Genomic DNA, 14,976 nt, shown 5'->3' on the forward strand with positions numbered 1-14,976 from the left:
AAGGAGTCTACCTTCAATCTTTAGAATGTTCATAATCCAGTTGTCTCACCACCATTTGTTGAAAACATCCTAACGTTTTTAGTATGAAGCAGGGAAGCATGGTTTTTGGATGATTCCAATAAAATGTTTTTTTCTGTTTGTTTTTTTTTTGGCTGTGCCACTCAGCTTCCGGGATCTTAGTTCCCCTTCTTGGGATTGAACTCAGGCCCCAGCAGTGAGAGCACAGAGCCCTGACAACTGGATGGCCAGAGAATTCCCTCCAACAAAATGGTAAAGGAAGAGAAAACTGCAGTGCTCACACATGACTCATATCCCTTGTAATAAATCTGGGGATATTGTAAAAAAAATGTAAAAAAACTTTAATCAGTCTTCTTGGGGAAGGAAATGGCAATCCATTCCCGTGTTCTTGCCTGGAAAATCCCATGGACAGAGGAGTCTGGTGAGCTAAGTCCGTGGGGTCACAAAGAGTCAGATAAATTGGTCCTATTCTTAGCGTTCCTGGAGCCTGTGCCTCTGCTGTTCATGACCTTCCATAGGCATCTGGTAGAATCCCACAGGGTGGACCCAGCCTCACTTCCGTGTTTGATATCTTCCTTTTCCACATGTGTCCTTCCAAGAAAGGGTCTCATTCTTTCTAGTTCTCAGCCCAAGGCCTCAGAAAGGGATCATGGCTCATCAAGACATGGCTGGACACTCTCTTGGTATTTGCACTTCAGTGAATGATCTGGGGGGGAAAAGAACACGCAGAAGGACTAAGTGAACACTTGTCAGTGGTTGAACTTGAAGCATCATGGTAGACACTTGGGGGAGAGAACTTGCCTAAGACCTCCCAGAAGGAGGTGTAGGTTGGTCCTGAGCTGAAGGCGAAACATGATCAGCAATTTTTTATACAGAAAAAAAAGGCAGGGTTTGGGTGGGTATGTGTATATTTTTTAAATGGTCAAGCTAACCTGGAGAGTTTTTACTTCAAATTGGTTTTCACTATTAGTCTGCACCCTGGACTTGATCATTCCCCCAGTGCTTGTGGGCAGCCAAAAAAGGACCTTGTTCTCTTGTTTCACAGGGAGACTTTTCCCTGAACCGTCTGGTGGGAGAGATTTCTCCAGGTGGTTGAATGACCATCTGTGGATGTTTATGTCTTTGAAGCCAGGGAGCGCCGAACATTAAGTATTCCACAGAACATCGTGGTGCATCCGTAGAGATGGATTCTGTGTGTATGTCATGACATGGATGATGTCATGATATGCGGTTGAAGTTAAACAGCAAGTGTGGAACTATATGTGCTGCAACATCTCTTTTTTTGTAAAATACATATTCATCTTCCTGACCAAGGGATCGAATCTGGGTCTCTCGCACTACAGACAGATTCTTTACCATTTAAGCCACCAGGGAAGACCATATATATAGTGAGAGACATATTTGCCTGTTTGTGGTTAATAGGGTTAATCCTAGGCATTGGCATTTGGATAAAGGAGGGGGTGGGGAGCTACTCTTTTTACTGTCTATACCTACGTATGTTTGACTATTTTATTTCAAATGAGCATCTCTTATTTCTGTAATTTAAAAATTTTAAGTGAGCCAACTCCATAAAACCATTTATTCTTATGCATTTAAAATAGATCTGATTTTATTTCCAAATTCTCTTGTAATCACTTATTTATTGAAGGTTGCTACTTATTCTTTAAGCCAAATTTGGTAACTTATGTTCCTTAAAATTTTTGGAAAAATTTTTTCTTTTGAATTGTTAAATTTATTGATATAAACACATTTATTCTTCTATAATTAAAATTATTTTCATATTTTTTATTCCTAATACTTTGCCAGCAAAGATCTGTCTAGTCAAGGCTATAGTTTTTCCAGTGGTCATGTATGGATGTGAAAGTTGGACTGTGAAGAAAGCTGAGCATCAAAGAATTGATGCTTTTGAACTGTGATATTGGAGAAGACTCTTGAGAGTCTCTTAGACTGCAAGGAGATCCAACCAGTCCATCCTAAAGATCAGTCCTGGGTGTTCATTGGAAGGACTGATGTTAAAGCTGAAACTCCAATACTTTGGCCACCTCATGTGAAGAGTTGACTCATTGGAAAAGACTCTGATGCTGGGAGGGAGAGAAGGGCATGACAGAGGATGAGATGGCTGGATGGCATCACCAACTCGATGGACATGAATTTGGGTGAACTCCGGGAGTTGGTGATGGACAGGGAGGCCTGGCGTGCTGCAGTTCATGGGGTCGCAAAGAGTCGGACATGACTGAGCGACTGAACTGAACTGAACTGAATGGTTGATTATGCGTATTTTCTCTGTTTCTTGATTAGACCTGCCAGTGTTCATCTGTTAATTTTTTTAGTTTTTCTGTTGAACTCAATTACTGATTACTATTATTTTTGTCTACCTCATTAAGTTGTTTGACTTTTACTCTTTTTCTTCTACTTTTTTAAGATTGATTTTATTTCATTTTTTTAGACAGCTTCCTGAGTTGAAATCTTATTTCATGTAGTTTATAATAAATGTATTCCTGTTTAACACTTTGATATGCAGAGCTGTTATTTCTTTTTTTTCTAAGTAGTTAGTAGTTTTCAACTGGTTTTTCTTTTAAAAATGTTTAAATTTATATTATATAAGATATTCAAAATTTTTGTTCAATTTTTAATTACTTTTTTATATTAGGTGGTTGGCTATCTGTGTATTGTTAAAGTTGTCTGCATATGGCTCAGAAAAATGCCTGTATGATTTCTGCACTTTGGAATTTATCTGTAGTTTTCCCTGGCTTTTTTTTTTTTCTTTAAAATGACTGTTTCCTAACTATTTGAAGAGAGGGTGTCTTCTCCCTTCATTAGCTACAACATTCCATATTAGCTCAACCTTATGAATTGGGTCATTTTCAACTATGTTTGTTTCTTCACCCTGTGATTTCTGTTAGATGTGTGTTAAGTCCTTTAATATAACTGATGATTTGTCTATTTTCTTGATATTTTTTAGTGCTTGCTTTATAGTGTTCAGATCAGATCAGATCAGTCACTCAGTCGTGTCCGACTCTCTGTGACCCCATGAATCGCAGCATGCCAGGCCTCCCTGTCCATCACCAACTCCCGGAGTTCACTCAGACTCACGTCCATCGAATCAGTGATGCCATCCAGCCATCTCATCCTCTGTCATCCCCTTCTCCTCCTGCCCCCAATCCCTCCCAGCATCAGGGTCTTTTCCAATGAATCAACTCTTCGCATGAGGTGGCCAAAGTACTGGAGTTTCAGTTTTAGCATCATTCCTTCCAAAGAAATCCCAGGGCTGATGTCCTTCAGAATGGACTGGTTGGATCTCCTTGCAGTCCAAGAGAGTCTCAAGAGTCTTCTCCAACACCACAGTTCAAAAGCATCAATTCTTTGGCATTCAGCCTTCTTCACAGTCCAACTCTCACATCCATACATGACAACAGGAAAAACCACAGCCTTGACTAGACGGACCTTTGTTGGCAAAGTAACGTCTCTGCTTTTCAATATGCTATCTAGGTTGGTCATAACTTTCCTTCCAAGGAGTAAGCGTCTTTTAATTTCATGGCTGCAGTCACCATCTGTAGTGATTTTGGAGCCCAGAAAAATAAAGTCTGACACTGTTTCCACTGTTTCCCCATCTATTTCCCATGAAGTGGTGGGACCGGATGCCATGATCTTCATTTTCTGAATGTTGAGCTTTAAGCCAACTTTTTCACTCTCCTCTTTCACATTCATCAAGAGGCTTTTGAGTTCCTCTTCACTTTCTGCCATAAGGGTGGTGTCATCTGCATATCTGAGGTGATTGATATTTCTCCCAGCAATCTTGATTCCAGCTTGTGTTTCTTCCAGTCCAGCGTTTCTCATGATGTACTCTGCATATAAGTTAAATAAGCAGGGTGACAATATACAGCCTTGACGAACTCCTTTTCCTATTTGGAACCAGTCTGTTGTTCCAAGTCCAGTTCTAACTGTTGCTTCCTGACCTGCATACAAATTTCTCAAGAGGCAGATCAGGTGGTCTGGTATTCCCATCTCTTTCAGAATTTTCCACAGTTTATTGTGATCCACACAGTCAAAGGCTTTGGCATAGTCAATAAAGCAGAAATAGATGGTCTTCTGGAACTCTCTTGCTTTTTCCATGATCCAGCGGATGTTGGCAATTTGATCTCTGGTTCCTCTGCCTTTTCTAAAACCAGCTTGAACAGCAGGAAGTTCACGGTTCACATACTGCTGAAGCCTGGCTTGGAGAATTTTGAGCATTACTTTACTAGCGTGTGAGATGAGTACAATTGGGTGGTAGTTTGAGCATCTTTGGCATTGCCTTTCTTTGGGATTGGAACGAAAACTGACCTTTTCCAGTCCTGTGGCCACTGCAGAGTTTTCCAAATTTGCTGGCATATTGAGTGCAGCACTTTCACAGCATCATCTTTCAGGATTTGGAAGAGCTCAACTGGAATTCCACCACCTCCACTAGCTTTCTTCGTAGTGATGCTTTCTAAGGCCCACTTGACTTCACATTCCAGGATGGCTGGCTCTAGGTCAGTGATCACACCATCTTTATAATGTTAGGTATCTAAATATCCATGACTCTAATCTTCTTGTAACTTTTACCAGTTTGAACTATCCCTTTTATTCCTTCTCATCATAAATTCTATTTCATCTGCTGTTTCTATTATTACATTTAATTCATTCTTATTAATACTTGCTGGATGTCCATTCTTTCATACTTCTTGTTTTGTTTTGTAGTTGTCTCTCATGAATAGCATATAACTAGATCTTAGACTCTCACTTCTCATTTATTTTCAATCTTAATATAAACCCTTTTTACTCTGTGTATTTTCTGTTTATCATGATTTCTCCAAATTTCTGTTAGTTTTGAGCAAATTTTCCTCCTTTTGATTCCTTTTCAAGTTGTTACTCCTAAAGTTTGAACATATATATGAATGCTTCTTTTTTCTGTCCAACACAAACAAAAATCTCAACATGTTTTTTCCTTTCTTTTTTAGCCATGCTGCATGGCTTTCAAGAGCTTAGTTCCTCAATCAGCGACTGAACCTGAGCCCCAGCAGTGAAAGCACCACGTTCTAACCACTGGACTGCCAGGGGACTCCCAGCAAGTTTTTAAAAATCTGTTTCCCCTGGTCTTGACATTTAGGGAGATTATTCTTCCAGATAGGTTTTTAAATATTTTTTACAACTTAATGTAGTAACATGTTTTATTTCTGGTTTAAATAGGCATCCTTGCTTCTCTCCCTTGTCTTCTTTTAAACTTTTTTTTTTTTAATTTCCTTTAGTCTGTGGTTCAGAAGAAGAATCCAGGCCCTGAGGTTGGCCAAAGCTTGGTGAGAGGAAAACATACAGCTCCAGTGCTACATTTTTGGGGGATTTTCATTAGGGAGGCAGCAGGGACATCCACAGAATGAGGCACAAGGTCTAGAGTAAGCGTCAGGATGGGTCTCCGGCCTGAAGGACAGGAGGACAAACGCTGGGGCAGGTGGCCCAGCAGCCACGACGTGCAGGGCCTCGGGACAGGCCTTTGGAGAAGAGGTCCCAGGGCGCGCTGGGCGCAGGGTGGCTGGCGGAGCCTGTGCTGGTGCCCGCACGCCAGCACCGCGCTGACCGTGTTCCCCGGCCGCGTCCGCCCCAGTGGCCGCGTCCGCCCCAGTGGCCGCGCACCGGGAGCCCACGGCGGTGTTCCAGAAGCCTGGTGCCTTGTACGTCCTCAGCCTCCGGAGCCCTGTCGTCACTTCTTCTGACACCTCTGCGTCCCGTCAGACACACTCATCAGGACCACAGAGATAGAGAGACCTCGGCCTGGACCCCAGCGCCCTTCCACGTAGGATCTCACCGCCAGCCTCTCCCAGGTCTTTGAATCGGAGGGCGCGGCGCGGTCTGACCCCTTCGGCCCTTCTTTCTTCCCCAGGCAGCCTCTTCCGCCCCTAGACAGCTCTCCGCAGGCCTTTCTCCTTTCCGGTGTCCTTTCTGGACCCCCATCTTCTGCCCAACCTCGGGATTTTGATTTTCAAGTTTGGTGAGCACTTAGCTCTTATTGGATTTCTCTGACACTGAATCTTCCTTCTCATGGGATCAGTCATCTTCAGGAACATATCTGATCGTGTCCTTCTGTGGTTGAAAGTGCTTTGGTGGCCGCCCAGTGCCTGGAAGTCCACCTTCCTTCTGCAGTCCCCATGACCCGGGCCTTTACAGCGTGTGTGTGGTTTTACTGGTAGTGGGTGTATTTAAAGTCAGCTGTTTTTGTGTTCCGTTAGTCTCTTAAATTTTGTTGAATATCATTCTTTTTTTTTTTTTTTCTTTTCTTTTTTGAAGAGTGTTCAGGTTATTATCATGCGTGGCATTGACACTGGTGGAGAGAGTTGACTCCTACCAGGAATTATTCCAAATTTGCAGCTCATCACTGACTGCCATATTTTGCAAGAAAATCTTGTCTAGAGAAAGAATCAGCACTCTTTATTAAAATTTCTCTGTGTCCAGTTTAGAAACTATAGAGAATAAGACAAGGACATGTGTGCCCGGTTACTCATGTCATGTCTGACTTTTTGCAACCCCATGGACTGTAGTCCACCAGGCTCCTCTGTCCAAGGGTTTTGTTTTTTTTTTTAAGGCAAGAATACTGGAGTGGGTTGCCATTTCCTTTTCCAGGGGATCTTCCCGACCCAGGAATCAAACCCATCTCCTGCATTGGTGGCAGGATTCAGTCACCTGGGGAGCCCAGAACAAGGACATTATTCTGCCCTAAACAGGAGTTGGTGATGGACAGGGAGGCCTGGCATGCTGCGATTCATGGGGTCGCAAAGAATCGGACACGACTGAGCGACTGAACTGAACTGAACTGAAACTTTCCTAACAGGGCAGAGCAACACAACTGGAGGAAAATCTTTCCTGTGTACGTGGGACAAATGGATTTTAAGAGCTCTACTCTCAGACACATGATTCTTAAACACATTATATGAATTCAAAACAATTCTGCTCCTAAATGACTGCACCACAAAGAAACATAACCACTTTGCTATAAGTTTTCAACTTTTAAAGGAGTTGATACTTGTGAGTCATTTCACTTTGCACTGTGAGCAGAATTAAACTAAATGGAATAATCTTTAAAAAATGTAGCATGTGTAATTATTGTAATTCCATAGACAAACTCTCTACTTCTACTTTAGAAGGAATATGATGGTCTTCTGTTCTGATCACAGCTGGCGTGGGGACCACAGACTCAAAACAGCAACACGCCTCGGTTGCTGGAAGATTAGACATCCCACAATAAACACTCATTTTTTTTCACTTGTAAAAAATCATCTATAATTCATGGTTCCTACCTTCTTGTCTATGGCATTCTCTGCTTGTTAACTTTTGAGTTCGAAGGTAGGTATCTCCACACACAAAAGAGAGCAGTCATGGGGTTTTTATGACTGCATTTGAACATGGACAAGACTAATACATATGAAATTCCCATCACAGTTTGGAAATAAGTGTTTCTGCAGTGTTTATTGAGCAAAGTTTTGTTTTTTACTTGGTTTCTATATTTTTTCTCCGAGTATTAGATGACCAAACTTTTTACAGTCCTTTGTGTAGATGGTCAGTGTTTATTCCCTGTTGGTTAGTCAAGACTAAAACAGTACTGAAATGAGTAAGTCATGTGTTCACACCATCAGCTTACCTGCAATTTTGCACAGCAAGGAAGGGTGATGTTAGACGGCACAATGATGTGTCGTGGCGCAGAGAGACATTGATTCCATTATAGCTTCTTCCAGCGCGAATTTTCGGAATCCTTTGGTGGTGTTGGGATTGAAAGAAAATTTCATCAAATGTTCATTTGGAGGTAACTGTAAGCACATCTTTGCATTCAAAAATAAGATAAAAATATAAGATGAAATTTAACAGTTATCTATATAATACTTTACAGATACAGGTTTTTTTTTCCATTAGACTTTTTTTGTATTGTTCTAAAGAAATGTCTTTTACCATGAGAAATATTGCTAAAACCATGTTTTAGTGATGTGTCCTAACGAACAGAAGGCCTAGGCTGGAAGTTTACGATCAGTTTGCCTAAAAGTTTTTTCTGTGCTTCAATCTAGAAAGCCCTAGCATAAACAACTAGATAAGCTCAGTTGCAAAAATAAACTCAAAAAAGTGTAGGGGAGGGGTTGAAAAGTAGAATATTGTTTTCTGCCCAGTAAATATGGGATAACTTATTTTTTTAAAAAAAGGCATGACATATAGAAAACCCTTTCATTTTTAAGGACTGCTTTATTTCTACCCCCACCCCACTTTACTGAAGTATGATAAAGTCGAGCAAAAAAGAGAAAGCCACAAGCCGCTGTCTTGGCCCACTTTGGCTGCACAACGGGGAGACCCCGCTGAATGGCGGCCCCTCCTCTCTGAATTTCCTCGCTTTTGTAAATTTGTCAGTCTGTCCATGAACCTTGTTTGAACAGAGTTTGGTACTTAATGGATGATTGTATTGTATTGTATTGTAACTCACAGTGTAACACATCTTTTCTGTATTTATTTTAAATAAAGGCTTTCTAGAAACCAAAGGGCTTAAGCTGTAGGAAGTAAAGAAGAAAGTGTGTGTCGTGTTACTCAAATGCCCCAGAAGTTTCTGCCAACCCAGGACCGTGGGGAGGCCTGGCTGGCGGCAGGAGGCAGGGCTGGGTAGTTCGGAGTTAGCCAGGGAGAAGCCAGTGCTGACAAGTTCTGCAGCCAGAGGGTCTGTGGCCCCAGGGAATCTGATCTCTGCCCAGGGACGTGGGCAAAGAGCCTGGCGGGGGTGGAGCTTACATTTCCCAACAAGTAGAAAACCTCTAGATCAGGTATTCAATGGAGACATTTCTTATTGCAGTTTAGGGTTTAAATCCAATATTTGACTAAGCTCGACTATACCAGTGGAATTTTATGAAGATAAACAAGTGTTTGAAAATCAATGAGGGTGGGGTTACTAGATGCAAAACCACACATACAGAATGGATAACTAACAAGATCCTACTGCACAGCACAGGGAGCTATACCCAATATTCCCGGATAAAATATAATGGAAAACCCTATGAAAAAGAATATATAAACACACATATATATGTGTGCATGCTCAGTCGCTTAGTCATGTCCGATTCTTTGCAGTCCCATGGACTGCAGCCTGCCAGGCTCCCCGTCCATGGGATTTTCCAGGCAAGACTACTGGAGTGGGTTGCCCTTTCTTTCTCTAGGGGATTTTCCTATTTCAGGGATCAAACCCAAGTCTTCTGCATTTCCTGCGTTGGCAGGTGGATTCTTTATCACTGAGACATATAAAACTGAATCACTTCGCTGTACAGCAGAAATTAACACAACATTGCAAATCAACTGTACTTCAACAACAATAACAAAAAAAATAAAATGACTTGGACAGTTGAAAGAAAAAAACGAAAATCAATGAGGAAAAATCAAATGGTTCTAGAAATGATCTCCTTTCCAAGAGTACTAATACAGTTTAGGATAACATTTCTGATGTCTTCAGCTATTTTAAAACAATGTATTAAAGGAATGTATACTTTTATAATATTGATTACATCAGCAGCTATATGATGAGGAAGAACATGCATATTTATTCAGAAAAGAACTTACATTTCCCCGCATGAACACACTATTAAACAATTTCAAGTGATCGCACATTTTTCTTATTCCTAATAACTTGAAGTGGAATTCCCACTTTGTATATCAGGTAATTCATGTAAATTCTTCCTAAATTATAGGTTGATAGTCTCACCTCCAAAATACAGTGAGGAACACTACGGATTTTTTTTTCCCAACTATTTTTGGGAATGCAGTCCATTACAGACTGAAATCTCTTCTTTTTGAGAGAGTGTAGGAGAAATTTCACTTAGATACGAGTATTAGGATATAATGTTTTTTTTTGGTGGAAAAAATGGACTTCTCATTTTTTAGATCGTGCAAATCTTGTGAAGAACAGTATCCCCTCTTTGTGTTGGGGCTAGGAAGCTGCACCTTAGAATCCTCTGTGAAGTCACTGAGGCTGTGTGCTCTGGTTGGTGAGTGGGTTAGTGATGCTTTCCCTGGGCTCGTCAGCCCTCCCAGCTGGGTGGGGTCGCCAACTCTGAACTCGAGCATCCGTGAAATGGGACGATAGTGGCGCCTACCTCGTGGGGCTCTTGTGAGGATTAAAAGACATAAAATGTAAGTTCCTATATAGTAAATATTCTTTTTAAATAAGCACCTAATCTAGTACTTGGCTTAGAGTAGGGAATGTGGAATGAACGAGGGAAGGCAGGCACTGCTGTGCTAAACCAGAATTTAAAAATTAACTTCTGTCATCATGTGCTTTCAATGATGACAGCCTACCTGAAATATTTTTTAAATGGTTCATTGTATAAGCTGTCTCAGCGATCTGACACGACTCCCCCAAGTCACCATCTGACCCAATCACCAAGATGCTGCTGTGAAGAGCAAAAGCTTTTTGGTGGCTCAGTGAGTACAGGTTAGTGGTTCAATAAGAGATTCAACCACTGATCTCTCTCAAAAATGTCATCCTGGCCCCCAGGTTAAAATGAATGCCACGGGTTCTCTATCTACTGGGGGGCATACCAAAACACTTCCATGCGCCCTAGAACTGAATATCGGCTCACAGCCGGGCCCCAAGGCCCCCGAGACACACAGGAGCCCTGGTTCCAACCCCACAAAGACAGACCCTCTTAACCAGTGGTTTTCCTTCAAGCCAGAAGCCTGGCTGCCTTCATGAACTCATTTCGGGTGCCTGGTATATCAACTTCACTGTTTGTTTTTATTGGTTTTAATTTTTAATTTTCTTATTTTTAATATGCTTCCTCCATTTTAAGGGGGACATAGCCTGGTTATGAGTCATCAGTCAACCATGAAAATACTAGCCAGCAAGTAGTTAACTTCAATTTAGCCTCAAGTTTGCTTTGTGTAGTTTCCGCTGCATGGGTTTGCGTTTGGTAAGAAGATGCAGCTTCTTTTCGTATTTCTCTTGAAACTTCTAAGGAGGCAAAGACAAGCCAAGACAGATAAGAGAAGATACATTTTCGAGAATGGTTTTTGTTGAGATTATAGTCACTTGGTTAATCAGTTTACTTGGCAAAGTTCTTACCCACCTGTATATATAAACACTACATTTTTTAAAAAGAAGGAAGAATTGCACCTCGTTGCATGCTACGGCATGGATGGACCTTGAGGATGCTATGCTCAATGAAATAAGCCTGACACAGAAGGACAGATAGTGTGAGATCCCACTGACAGGAGGTTCCCTAGAGGAGTCGAATTCATAGACACCGAAAATTCATAGACACCCTGGCCCCAGGCTCCAGGGAGGGGGGTGGGGAGTGGGACAGAGTTTCAGTTTTAAAAGATACAGAATGTTCTGGAGGTGGATGGTGCTGTGATGATGGTTGTTCAACACTGCGAATGTACTTAATGCCTTTGAATCGAATGCCTAAAAATAGACATAGCAAAATGTTATATCTATTTTATGTAATAAAAAGCCACTAAAAAAAATTGTACCCAGCTCTCCTCATCAACAAAATGTCTTGACTTGTTAATTATGACATTGATTCATCCATATCCTGACAACTCCTTCTTTTCTTACTGTGCTGATTCTAATACCATCGACCACGTAAACGCCGAACTCTGTTTTCCTTCAAACTGTACTCTGTGAGGTGCCCGATGAGACCTCAGGCAAAGGTTTCTGAGCATTTGTTCCCACCGTGGTCTCTTTACAAGTGCATTTGACAACCCAGCAAAGAGATGTTGCAGCTTCCCATATTTTATTTTCAGTTCTCTTAGAAAAGTTTGCATCAATGTGCACATGGAATCAGTGATGCATGGGGAAACATAATGAGATCTGGGGGCAGAGAAAGTCAATGGTTTTGCTGCTGTAAGAACATCTGCTGTTAATAACAACCTATCTGTTAAGTTATTAACATACTGTGGGGATTATAAGAAGAGGTGCCGAGGAAAATACTCCCTCCCTTCTCTAACACAGGAAATTTTTCCCAAGAAGGGGTCCTCCCTGAACTTGTCTTTCCTTCAGTGAAGACTGTTCTGTGGCCTACTTCCTCTCTTTCCAAGAAGACATGCTGTCACAAACCACATCTGGGGAATTCTGTATCAGCTCTGCTGCAGCCAGCTGTTGCCGAGACCCTTTGATTAAAGTTGAAATGAGGAGCCGTTCTGAGGGCCCCCCATCTGCTGGGAATTCCTGATGGAATCATCCCAAACTGCAGACTGTGAGACAGCGTGCCTGTGAATCCTTGCGACTGAGAGTGTATTTGCCATGATGCTTTGGCCTCCACTGTGGATCTACACGAACACTGTGACTGAAAGTTATTAATGACATCTGTGTCGTTAACCAAAATAGGTGCCCAAAGGAAAAGAGAACCCATGTTGCAATAAGAATAGGATTAGGGGGTCATCGTGGAGTTTTCCTCTGAGCAGGAAACCAGGACAGATTGTTTAAATAGCTGATTCCCTGGGAAGGCTAGGGTTTCTGGCGTGGGGGAAGATAAGGAAGGCTTTCTCTGTACACGCATCTGGGTCCATTTTGCACAGATCTGGAAGAGATGACTGGCTGATTATCAAACTATTGAGAAATTCAGGTAGGCACCTTAGAAAGGTGACTTCAGGCTCGGATACCACGGAGAGATGAAGAAATCGTCACGAAAGTCTTTCAAACAACATGCAGGTTTCCACCATGACCAACTAAGCCCAGACAGACTGACCCCAGATTCTTAAAGTTACACAAAAGATGGTCCCAGAGGAAGCAGCTCAGTGACAAGCTGGGAGAACCTGGGCAAGGATCACGTTAGAGATAATGGTGTGTGTGTGTCTGTGTGTGTTTAGGAGAAATGTATAGTGTCTATTTCACTACTACAGTATTCATCACCTTCCAGAGAATTAAAATTTAAGAAACAATTGAAATCATTTTCAACACCAAGATGAAAAATACTCTGTTGGTTAGGCTCAGATTCCAGCAGGCTGAAACCATTTTGTAAGGACTATTTAGAATATAATCACAACTTCGCCTCCCATCAGGGCACGGGATCACCATATGCTGAATTCCATACTGAACCACTCATGCTGACGGGCTGTTTTCTCTTCCTCCATAATCTAAACACAGAGTTGTAATCTCTGAGTCCCCAGGTTCTACGAAAGGGAAAGATTTCAGGAAAAAACAGCAAGTTAGGATTGCACTAATGTGTTCCATTTATACATGAAATTGTTACCTACTCCAAATAGTATAAAAGCAGGCAGCATATGTACTGTTCTTAAAACAGCCTTTATTGAGGACTACTAGTTGACAATTTATATCAAATATATCTCTAATCTACTCTGAAATCTGTAAAGTTAAGTTAGTTCAGAGAGCTAAAGGTTACTCTTGGTCTTAGGTACACAATGTCACTCTCCTTTCTCAGATATAATTTAGAAAATCCCAAGAAATTCATGCAGAGACTTAACATTAAATATTCATTAATAAGTAGTGCACTTAAATTTTTGAGCATGCATATTTAATAAATATTTTTAGTGTGTCTTAGATTTCATACTATAGTTTAGACAGTTTCACTTCCAGCTTTCAGACAGACAAGGCCTTTTAGAAGATTCTCTTTTTTTGTATCTGTTTGTTTTTCACTTTTAACTATTTAGTGGAGTCTCTTAGGAACCTTTCCGATCTAAATGTCCAACAATCACACACCATTGCCTGACTTAGGCAGACAAGCAATTAAACATTGTTTCATTAAAATGCCATTTTCCTTAGTTTGAAGGAACAGAGCCCCAAATCCTGTACAAATAATTCAGTGGACAATAACAAGAGAAGATAAGTATTTTTCTCCATCTATTTCACTAACCAGAATTCTTGTTTGTTATAAAATTATAAATAACCAATATATATCCAAACATTAGTCCATTCGACTTGCTGATTTGTTTCCACCCAAATAGTCTAATTTACTTAGACACTCCAAAATGAATTTGGAGAATTTCAGGGAGTTACAGAAACAGTGTTCTTAACCTTTGGTGGGGACTTTAAATGTTTGAAGATATTAAACAGTTGACATTTTGACAACGCTAAGTATGTTACAGAAGTGGTATGAGAACTCAGATATTTTGTTTTTATGCCATTTTTTAAATCGTGTGTTGACAAACGAACAGTGCTGTAAACACGCTGGGCTCGGGAATGGCGCTCTCAACAGTAACAAAACCATAACAAAACCGTCCTGGCCCTCAAGCTGCCATTTTCCAGGATGTACCTCCTGCCTCTCAAGTTACATTCTCAGATTCTGCATGCATTGTAAAGAAGCGGGTAGAAAGGAAACCTCTTAAAAGTACAGTATCAATATTATTGCAGAATCCGCGTGGCCCTGAGTGAAATCATACGTTGGTGATAAGCGGGTGAGAGAAAGAAGGCAAGTCAGGAGAATCACAATTTTATGAGGAGGAGTGCGGAAGTTTTGCTCACTGACTGTTGGTCTAACTTGTCAATTTTCCACACATGGAAGTTATTATTGCAATACTGTTGTCTTAAACAGACCCAAGGATTTTCACCATGGACTCACATCCATTTCAAAATATGACCAGAAAATATTAAAGCTTCCAGTATGCAAATTTTAATCTCTTTGTGTATGTGTGACAGTATATCTCTATATGACATTAATATCCATGTCATCAGTTGCAATGCGTGACACTTTTATTTGTGCATGTTTACTCTGCATGATAAAGAATGGTGGGCACTTCAATACTTTTCTGTGAATCGGACTTAAATCTGATCAAGAATACATCGCACTTAGGCATTCAGGCTGAAAGCAGAAAGAATTGTCAACGACCTTCTCCAAGCCCGCTCTCGGAGTTAGTGCAAATCATTAATCATATTTTATAAACAGGGATCCTTCTCTCGAAGCTTCTCAGCCCTCTTGCTGCCTCCCTGTCTCTCCCCTCCGCTCCAGCCCCTTCCTGCGTGGAAACACA

Source organism: Bos grunniens, chromosome 24 (assembly GCF_055505025.1).
Source record: "Bos grunniens cultivar Pamir isolate PY7600 chromosome 24, Bosgru_T2T1.0, whole genome shotgun sequence".
Lineage (NCBI taxonomy): Eukaryota > Metazoa > Chordata > Mammalia > Artiodactyla > Bovidae > Bos > Bos grunniens.